Source organism: Delphinus delphis, chromosome 2 (assembly GCF_949987515.2).
Source record: "Delphinus delphis chromosome 2, mDelDel1.2, whole genome shotgun sequence".
NCBI classification, from domain to species: domain Eukaryota; kingdom Metazoa; phylum Chordata; class Mammalia; order Artiodactyla; family Delphinidae; genus Delphinus; species Delphinus delphis.
Window position 1 is genome coordinate 132,244,029 of NC_082684.1, and position 10,194 is coordinate 132,254,222.

Genomic DNA, 10,194 nt, shown 5'->3' on the forward strand with positions numbered 1-10,194 from the left:
GCAACCTGTATGTCTTCTTTGGAGAAATGTCTATTTAGGTCTTCTGCCCATTTTTGGATTGGGTTATTTGTTTTTTTGATATTGAGCTGCATGAACTGCTTGTAAATTTTGGAGATTAGTCCTTTGTCAGTTGCTTCATTTGCAAATATTTTCTCCCATTCTGAGGGTTGTCTTTTGGTCTTGTTTATGGTTTCCTTTGCTATGCAAAAGCTTTTAAGTTTCATTAGGTCTCATTTGTTATTTTTGTTTTACTTCCATTTCTCTAGGAGGTGGGTCAAAAAGGCTCTTGCTGTGATTTATGTCATAGAGTGTTCTGCCTATGTTTTCCTCTAAGAGTTTTACAGTGTCTGGCCTTAGATTTCGGTCTTTAATCCATGTTGAGTTTATTTTTGTGTATGGTGTTAGGGAGTGTTCTAATTTCATTCTTTTACATGTAGCTGTCCAGTTTTCCCAGCACCACTTATTGAAGAGGCTGTCTTTTCTCCATTGTATATTCTTGCCTCCTTTGTCAAAAACAAGGTGACCATGTGTATGTGGGTTTATCTCTGGGCTTTCTATCCTGTTCCATTGATCTATCTTTCTGTTTTTGTGCCAGCACCATACTGTCTTGATTACTGTAGCTTTGTAGTATAGTGTGAAGTCCTGGAGCTTGATTCCTCCAGCTCCGTTTTTCTTTCTCAAGATTGCTTTGGTTATTCGGGGTCTTTTGTGTTTCCATACAAATTATGCAATTTCTTGTTCTAGTTCTGTGAAAAATGCCAGTGGTAGTTTGATAGGGATGGCATTGAATCTGTAGATTGCTTTGGGTAGTATAGTCATTTTCACAATGTTGATTCTTCCAATCCAAGAACATGGTATATCTCTCCATCTGTTTGTATCATCTTTAATTTCTTTCATCAGTGTCTTATAGTTTTCTGCATATAGGTCTTTTGTCTCCTTAGGTAGGTTTATTCCTAGGTATTTTATTCTTTTTGTTGCAGTGGTACATGGGAGTGTTTCCTTAATTTCTCTTTCAGATTTTTCATCATTAGTGTATAGGAATGCCAGAGATTTCTGTGCATTAATTTTTTATCCTGCTATTTTACCAAATTCATTGATTAGCTCTAGTAGTTTTCTGGTAGCAGCTTTAGGATTCTCTATGTATAGTATCATGTCATCTGCAAACAGTGACAGCTTTACTTCTTCTTTTCTGATTTGGATTCCTTTTATTTCTTTTCCTTCTCTGATTGCTGTGGCTAAAACTTCCAAAACTATGTTGAATAAGAGTGGTCAGAGTGGGCAACCTTGTCTTGTTCCTGGTCTTAGTGGAAATACTTTCAGTTTTTCACCATTGAGAATGATGTTGGCTGTGGGTTTGTCATATATGGCCTTTATTATGTTGAGGTAAGTTCCCTCTATGCCTACTTTCTGGAGGGTTTTTATCATAAGTCAAACATTAATATTTAAAAAAAATACACTGCAGCCATTTAAAAAATCACGTTTTTGAAGAATATCGAATATTTAGTACAGAAGGAAAATGTTTATGATGAATTATTAAGTGAAAAAGTAGTGAACAAAACAATATGTTTAACATAATACCGATTTTATAAAAGTGTGTGTGGGCAGGGTGAGAGAGAGAGACACCAGGAAGATACACATTGAAAATAATGGTCATCATTGGTTGGGAAATTATGGGTGATTTTTATTTTTCTGCTTTGTGTTTTCTGTATTTTCTAAGTTTTCTGCAATAAATATATCTTACCTTTGTAATCAGAAAAACATAAAGTGTTATATTTAGAAACTTAAAAAGCAAATCATCAGTGCCGTCATCAGCACACAGCATTTGACACCGGGGTCCACGTGGAGTTCAAAGCTATGCAGCAGACTGTGCAGGGGCTAAACTGTCTATACTGTACCGAAACTAGGCAGACTGTGGCAAAGGCGGCTTCAAAACCCCCCAGCCCGCCTCTCCCAGGCAGGGGTCCACGGCACCCAGGGCACATCTCAATAGGCTTTGCCAGCGGCACAAGCCAAGGGCAGCACGAGTGCCTGGAGGAGAGAAGCTGGGCATCCCGGCTACTCCCAGACGTGGGAACCCAGCCAACCTCCCTCCCGCCTCCGCCTCCACACACTCAGGCAGCCGTACTCACTCCACCTGCCCCCATAGTCACAGTTCTTTCACACCTGCCCACAGTAAAAAATGAGCCCCCCTTTGTGCTACATCTGTTTTGCGATTGTAACTCCACCCCTTCTCTAAGCGAAACAGTCAGCCTTACTTTTTAGTTTCAGTGGGTTACACAGCAATAAAAAGTAAGGAAGCACTGATACATGCTTCAACATGGACAAACCCTGGAAACGTTATTCTTAGTGAAAGAAGTCAGTCACAAAAGACCATGTACTATAATGACTCCATTTATATAAAATGTCCAGAATCCATAGAGACAGAAGGTAGAGTCATGGTTTCCACAGGCTGGGAGAGGAGGGAGTGGGGAATGACTTCTCATGGGTACAGAATTTCTTTTAGGGCTGCTGAAAATATTCTGGAATTAGATCATGGTGAGGGTGGCACAACTTTGTGAATAAAGTAAAAACCACTGAATTGTGTACTTTAAAACGGTGAATCTCAATTTTTAAAATTTTCAAGTGGGTTACAATTAGACTTTTAAGTGGTTACAGTTAGACTTCTCAGCGGGTTATAATTATAATGAGGCACTAACTGGCCCAGTAGTTCCCCCAGAGCACATATTCTGGAGGCGGATGACTTGGAATTCAAATATCACTCTGACATCCACTTGCTGTGTGAGCCCATGTAATTTCCTTAACCTCTCTGAGCCTCAGTTTTCTAGGCTGTACAACAAGAAGAATATTGTCTAGCTTACATGGATTGTGGAGAGGATTAAATAACTTCATGCAGGTAAATCCCAGCACCTGACACAGAGCTCCATAAACAGCAGTTCCCTCTCCCTTAGCTGGCCAGAAGATCCTTTGAACTGCAAGCAGAATGAAACCCTGGACTAATAAGAACCTACTGTATAGCACAGGAACTCTACTCAATACTCTGTAATGACCTATATGGGAAAAAAATCTAAACAAGAGTGGATATATGTATATGTATAACTGATTCACATTGCTGGACAGCAGAAACTAACACAACATTGTAAATCAACTATACTCCAGTAAAAATTAATAAAAATAAAAAAAATAGAATGAAACCCTGGGCCTTGACTAAAACATCACTAAAGTCAAGCAGGACCTGAGTACTTGTCTGTTCTGGAAAAGACACTAAACAGAGCTAGCGATTAGGATGTCAGTGCATACCCTGTAACAAGACTTAAAAACTTGAAGACACACAGCTCCACTCCCAAGACTCACCTTATAACCAGCAATAAACTCTCCGCCTCTACTGACAGTCTCAAAGAGCCTCACGTCCACTGTCGGGTGGGACCCTCTCGACCATTAGATAAGTGTTGCTATTCTTAGCATCAATCAAGGATGAAGCAACCAGAGCTCAAAGAAACCAGAAGAAGGGACAGAGCTGTGATTTGCACCCAGGTCAGACTGTCTCCACGGCTCCTAATTTTGCTTTCAAGGCAGCTGCCCTCCCTACTCTCAGCCACTTTTCTCTGGGCTGTCAGGTCACAGCAAGGCTGGCTGTGGGCAGCGCTGGTGTGGAAGGGCCATGCCACCACAGGACCAGGCAGGTGTCACTTCGCAGTCCACCAGCTCTGGCCGCCAAGCGTGGAGGCAGGGGCTGGGGGCAAGGAGTGGAATCAAAAGGGCAGCTGAAGGCCAGGGAGCCAGTAGCAAAGGGAGGGGCGAGAGGGACCAGAATTCAAGGCATGTGAGGGTTAGAGGTCAAACAATCGAGATCAATCACCCTAAGCAAATGTGAGAGGTGTGGAAGAGAAGCTGCTTACATCCTTCCCAGAGAAGCGAGAAAAAAGTGATGGCTAACCTTCACACGGCGCATCCACGTGCCTGAGGCTGTTTTAAGCTTTTTACATTCTCATGACTCTCACCCACAGTATGTATGTATGTATTATTATGCCCATTTTACAGACGGGAAGACTTACAGCACAAGAGGTTAAGGAACTCTTCAGGGCCCCCCAGCATGGCTGAGTCAAGGCCTGAATTCAGGCAGCCGGCTCGGGAGGGCTCCCACCCTCAGCTGCCTGACCCGGGGAAGGAGGTGGACCCACTACCGAAGATGGTGTCCAGCCAGTGCCAGACTCCCTTCTCCATCCTCCTCGAAATGACAAGGGACCAGAGGCACTGTGTTACAGAAGGAAAAGTCTGTTTGGCATCTACAAATTTGTAACGTGCTGATATGATCAGAAGGTTTCCAAGAAGGAAGCAGGTAGAGCAGCCTCCCTGCAGTCCGCGTATCCATTTGCATAAGAAATTAACCTGAGCCTCCAAGAAAAATGGTGAAGTCAAAGACATCACTTGTCTCACCCTGCTGCTCTCCCCTCAGAGTCATGTGGCTGCATCCCTGCCGTAAATCAGAGGCCAAGCTCCCCTTTCATCAGATGCCTACAGATAATTCCCTTGTGACTTCCCTGTTGGGGCTCAGGGGGCCACAACCTAAAGGGTTAACATCTCATTTCCTCTCATCTTTCAAGCCTTAATCCCCATCCTGCGCTGGGTGCATTCCAAGCCCACCTGGAGCAGGTCATGACGAGCCCCAGCCCACGGCTGGCCCTTCATTTCCCCTGGCAGGAGATTAGATGGGGCGCCCAATAATCACTCATTATTTGGGTCCTTGCTGCTGGCCAGCCCTAGGGCAGACGGCCAGCTGTCTGGGAGGGTTGCCCAGCCCAGGTCCTGGGCTGCCTGATACCACCCTTCTGGGACAAGGGCAGTGTAAGCAGGCTCTCCGGACCAGGCCCGAGAGGAGAGGGGTTAAGGGAGAATGCTGCCGGGGTACTGCTCAGTGATGTGCTTGAGTAAGGCTCATGGGAGAAGACAGCATGCACAGTACGTTCAGGGAAAGGATTAGGGAAAAAGGAAAAGAGATAAGCAGAAAGGGACCACTCTCCCGGGCAAGGTAACCATCAATAAAAGCAAACTGCTGCCTACCTGTTTCGTAGGTCCTTCTTGGAGGAAACTAAAGGGAAATTGTAGGAAGGAAATGGAGAGGGAAGAGGATGTTGAATGGATAATTCTTCTTGATCATTATCATCATCATCATCATCACTATTATTACTGCACAGCTAGGGCTGTTCATTTCCTGGGTTTGCATTAAGGTTGCAATATTCAGCCCTTCACACAAACCCCCTGGACCTGAGGGGGCCTGAGACGACGTACTTTTTCTAGAGCTCATATATTGAGCGCCAACTGCCTGCCAAGCGCTGACTGGGTACAGAGCAGTTAAATGGGATGAAAACTGACACCGGGCACCCACTTTGCTTAATGCCCCACGTGCCTGTGCACCAGTCCCTACACCAGCCCTCTAGGATGTGGCCATCCTTTGTTACAGATGGGGAAACCAAGCCTCGAGGTGGGATGGTGCAAAATAAAGGCCTGTAGAATGAAGGAGATGTGTCAGTGACCAGACCCCACTCTGGGGAAGGAGGTGGGACTCACCACGCCCACACGCTCAGCCCTCTTTGGGGAGTCCCAGTCTACTGTCACCTCAGGCAACTCGGGTCTCCAAACCAATCCACCCTGGTCCCTCTCCCTCAGCACATGCTCAGGCCCAGAAATACATTCACAGTGAGCCTGATGGGGAGAGGTGCGGAGCATGCTTTCAGGACTGAACTGAAGACCCCTTTGACCAAAAGAGAGCTCTGCTCCATGGCTCACTCCTTAAGAGTCAAGGTCAAGGCCTCTGTTAAAAAGGACTGTGCTACCTGGGATCCAGTGGCTCATTAACTCACCACCTGTCATTAGAACCTCATTGTAAAGGCAGCCTAGGGCAGTGGTCCTCAAACCTGAGCCGTGCAGAATTACCTGAGGCTGTCTTTAAAATGCTCGTTCCCAGGCCCTGCCTCCACCCTGGAATCTGTTTTTTTTTCCCCACCAGATCCCAATTCTGATTCAGGTGTTCTGAAAACAACCCTTTCAGGAAACGGGGATATAGTGGAAAGAGCACCAGACTTAGGAAGCTGGGTTCTAAGACTCAGATTCCAAACCTGAGTTGTTGACCTCAGGCAAGTAAGCGGAGTTTCCTTCCTCATAAAATGCAGATGATACTGTTCCTGTCACAGGTTGCTGGAAGGATGAAAGCATCAAGCCCAGCACACACAGGGCTCATTAAACTTGACCTGAAAGAATTCATCAGGCCAGCAAGGCTCCAGAAACCGGAGAAGTCAGTTTTGATGGGTTGGAGAAAGAAAAGAAGGCAAATCTGGCCCAAGATGAGGGGTGGCCCGGCATCAGCGCACAGGTCAAGCAGAGGGGAGTAAAGAGGGGGGATCCTGAAAGAGGGCAAGAGTCAGCAAAGCAGCCCCAAGGCAGAGCCTCGCACTGAAGCTCCCCTCCCAGTGGCAGCCTGGGCCCTGCGTTAGCAATTGGCACAGCATTTCTAAACCATTACCTTCAAAGAGAAGCCAGTCGATAAACACACGTGCAACCTTTAGATCTGCACATATGTAAATAAATATCACAACTCTGCACACACACACAGAGAAAGATAAAAGGTGGGACAAGTGGGGAGAAGAAGAGAAAGCAGGGAAAAGTAGGATGGAAGGTCAAAGCCAGTCACATTTTCAAGTTCGCTGGTGCTGGCAACGTGCTGGAACTGTGCCCCACGGCCCGGGAGAGGCCCTAGGAACAGAAACCCAGGAGCTGCTCTGGAGAAACTTTGGGGTGGCTGGGGAGATGCGGCTTGCCCGCTAGGACATGTCCAGGCTGAATACAGAGACCGTGCAAAGAATGCAGGGGAACACATAAAATGGGTTCATGGAAGAGAGGGATGGGCATGTGCAAGAAGGGCTGGGATCCACTTCCTGGCAAAATTTAGACCAGCAGAGGGGAAATCTGCATTTCTGAGCTGCTGGGTAGGGGACATACAAGGCCACGATAAAAAGAACAGGTAAGTGGAGTGAAGGATTTCAGGCAGGGAAGAGCTGGGCTGCTCTTGGATCAATAAAAGTAGACTCAAATTAAGGCAAGTTTGAAACATCCAGACGAAGAATGGCCTTGATGCCACCGTGTCCATACGAACACTTTCACATCTCTAGGTCTTTGCTCAAGCTCTTCCCTTTGCCTGCCATGCTTCCCCTCCTTCCAGCCTTTCCCATCTCCTTGAACTCCTCCCCATGTTTCAAAGCCCAGCAGAAATTTTCCTAGCTCTTCCCACGCAGGAAAATATTTCTCCCTCATCTGTGTCTCCTTGATGTTTTGCACACTCCCAATGTTTTGCTGTGTTTTGTGGTTCTTTCTTTACATCTCTTTCTCTCCCAGGTGGCTATACATCATCTGCTAGCCTGTCAACGAATCAAGGGCAAGGATATTGTCTTGCTCTTGGTTTAAGCCTCAGCATGTTGTAACACTCCCTGACACAGCAGATCCCCAAAAATATTGGCTGGAGAAGATTTAAATAGAAGTGAATGCTGGGGAGCCATTGTGATTTTTTGAAAGAAGTGATGTGGTGCAATCAGAATTTTAGGAATATTAATCTGTCAGCATGAAAGACGATGGATTAAAATGAAGAAAGGGACTCGTGGCCAGAAGTCAAGAGGGGAGACTCTTACTGTAACGCGGACATGGTTTGAGGAGGGAGCAGAGGGAATGGAGACAGGAAAATAATTTCCTGGATACCACAAAAGAACGTGGATGGGACTTGGTAACGAATTAGCTATAAATGAGGGAGCTGGGATGCCGAGTCTGGTACCCTCAAACATAGAGACTCCCAGCCAACTGGGAGAAAGGTGGTACCATGGAGAGAAACGTTGGGGGATGGAAAAGGATAGGCAATCAGTACCCAGACTCTCTTTAGGATAACTGATCACAGTCACAATAAGCATTTCTAGGTCAACAACAACCCTCCGAGTCAAAATATCCAATCCTGATCTTATGCAAACTCTAGGCTGTATTTTATTTATTTTTTCCTAACAGCCAACTGGAACCACTTCTACATGGCAGGGAAGCCTGAAATGAAGATAAGACCAAGCTGGCACCCTGCTGGGTGCTGGGCATGGAGGAGACCACACAAGCTCATCTGGCCAGCCCTCCCCACAAGAGGCCACCCGAGTTGCTTGTTCACTAGGGCCTCCAGTATTCTGATCACCCAAACTTGTTTCCGGGACCTCTGGGAAATCCCTGTTCCAGCCCTGCAACGGTTTATAGGAAAGTCCCAGGACTCCTGTCTGCTTCCTTGCATTAATTTCAGGGCTAGGATTTTGTTCTCTAAAGGAATTCAACTATGGTACCAACAAAAATCTATAGGAGTTGAGTAGCACTGTATTTAAATCACCTTTTTAAAATGTTTACTTCTTTGTATTTTGAGACCCAATAAAGTGCTATTAAGCCCAACCACTTCATCATTTTTATCAATGAAGCAGAAGACATACGCAGGTTATACAGGTTTTAAGAGCTGTGTGATCTTTGAAAAATCTTTAGACTCTTTTGTACCTGGATGCCTTCAGCTGCGAAAGGACAGTTGGAGGAGATGATTCCGCAGACCTCTCTCAGGTCTCTATGTCTCTTTTTCCAAATTCCAACAGGCATCACAGGATCGTTTTGGCTACCCAGGACCAAGGCTTCAGATTCACTTACTGCCTGCCAAGGGACAAAGGGCTGCGTGGTGGGGGTCACTGAGGAGACAGGAAGAGAGGCGGGCACGCACACTCGCCAGGCAGCAGTGGAGGCACGCGCAGGGGGGTGGGGCGCGGGTCTGGCTGTGGACTGCTTAAGGAGACCCCACAAATTCCCGATGCTAAGTGGGCCTGAGAACGACCTGAAAGCCTCTTCCCAACTTAGGGCTGATGTTATTTCAAAGAAAAAAATATTAACTTCCAGATAGCTCCAGTGTGCGCTAGTTCTGTAAAAGCTAATTCTACAAGCGCGCCAAGGGGACTGCAGGTACTTGGGCTACACTTGAGGAAGTGTCCGGAGTTGGCGGAAACCGCCCATCCACTCCGGCTCCCAGAGGCGCTAGGTTGCAGCGGTTTAGCTGAGACACACACACAGAGATGTGAGGCTTTCTAGAAAACGATGTGGCCGAGGCCCCAGGCTGGGTCTCGACGCGCGCCGACCGAGACTCGACCAGCTCTCCGGCCCCGGGCAGGAGGTTGGCGAGGCTAGCGTGGGGTCGCGCGGGCTGGGTGTTCACTCGCCAGTCCCCAACTGCCGCAACCAAGAGAGCTCGGGGCCCCGACTCCAGGACGGCCAAGGTTGACTGTCCCTATAGTTTCCAAGTAGGAGGGTGGAGGGGTGAGTGCTGGCGCTGGGACGGAGCAAATCCCCCAGGAAAAGAAGAGGACAGAAGGAGGCGCAGCCGTCGGCACGAACTAGGCGCGCGCTGGCTCCCCCAGCCTGGTTCGGACGCAGCCCCTCGGCGCCCCCGACACACCCACTGCGCCCCGCCACCCGCGCCACCCCGCCCGGCGGTCCTGAGGGGGCCCGAGAGGCTGGCAGCGGCCGGGCCGGGTCGTGACCCCGCGGGCTGGGCGCAGAGGGCGCGCGGCGCGGGCAGCTCGGCTCACCTGGCGGTCCGTGTCCCGGAGCGGCCGGTGGCCGCCTCCCCTCGCCCCCGCGTGGTTCCCGGCGCCGGGCAGCCCCGAGCGCGCCGCATGGACGGCCGCTGCCGCCGCCGCCCCGCGCCCGTCCTGCACGGGCTCCCGCTGCGCCCGGGTTCCGCGTCGGGCTGCGCGGGCGGCCAGAGGCTCGGGTGCGCGCGGAGAACTCTGGCTCTGAGTTTGCGATCCCGAGAGCCGGGATCTGCGCTCCCTCAGTCCCTCCTCCCTCCCCCACTCTCGGCCTCCTGCTGTCATCTGGAGCCGCTCCTGACGCCCCCTGGCGGCCGCCTCGGGAAGCACCGGCCCCCAACCCACCCTCACTCACCAGAGGGGCCCCTTAACGAGGACGAACGCCACAGATCCCTGGGTGAGAGCGGACAGACATCAATCCGTAGAGGGGAGGACAGTCTAGACCGAGGAAAGGAGGGAGGAGGGTGGCGAGACTGGAAGGAAGAGCGGTCCGGGCTGGCCAAGTAAGAGGAAAAAGGGGTGAGACCAGGAGGTAATTAAACTAAGGCCAGATGGTGGAAGG

At 48.9% G+C, this 10,194-nt stretch overlaps 1 protein-coding gene across 1 annotated transcript in view; it reads right to left on the reverse strand.

The window, feature by feature from the left end:
• Positions 1-9,818, reverse strand: part of THSD4 (thrombospondin type 1 domain containing 4) — a 566,477-nt gene extending 556,659 nt beyond the window's left edge. Inside the window, exon 1 of the mRNA XM_060005674.1 lies at positions 9,630-9,818. The gene's annotated coding sequence lies outside the window, so the exon portion shown is untranslated. The remainder of the gene's footprint in view (positions 1-9,629) is intronic.
• Positions 9,819-10,194: the final 376 nt, after the last annotated feature.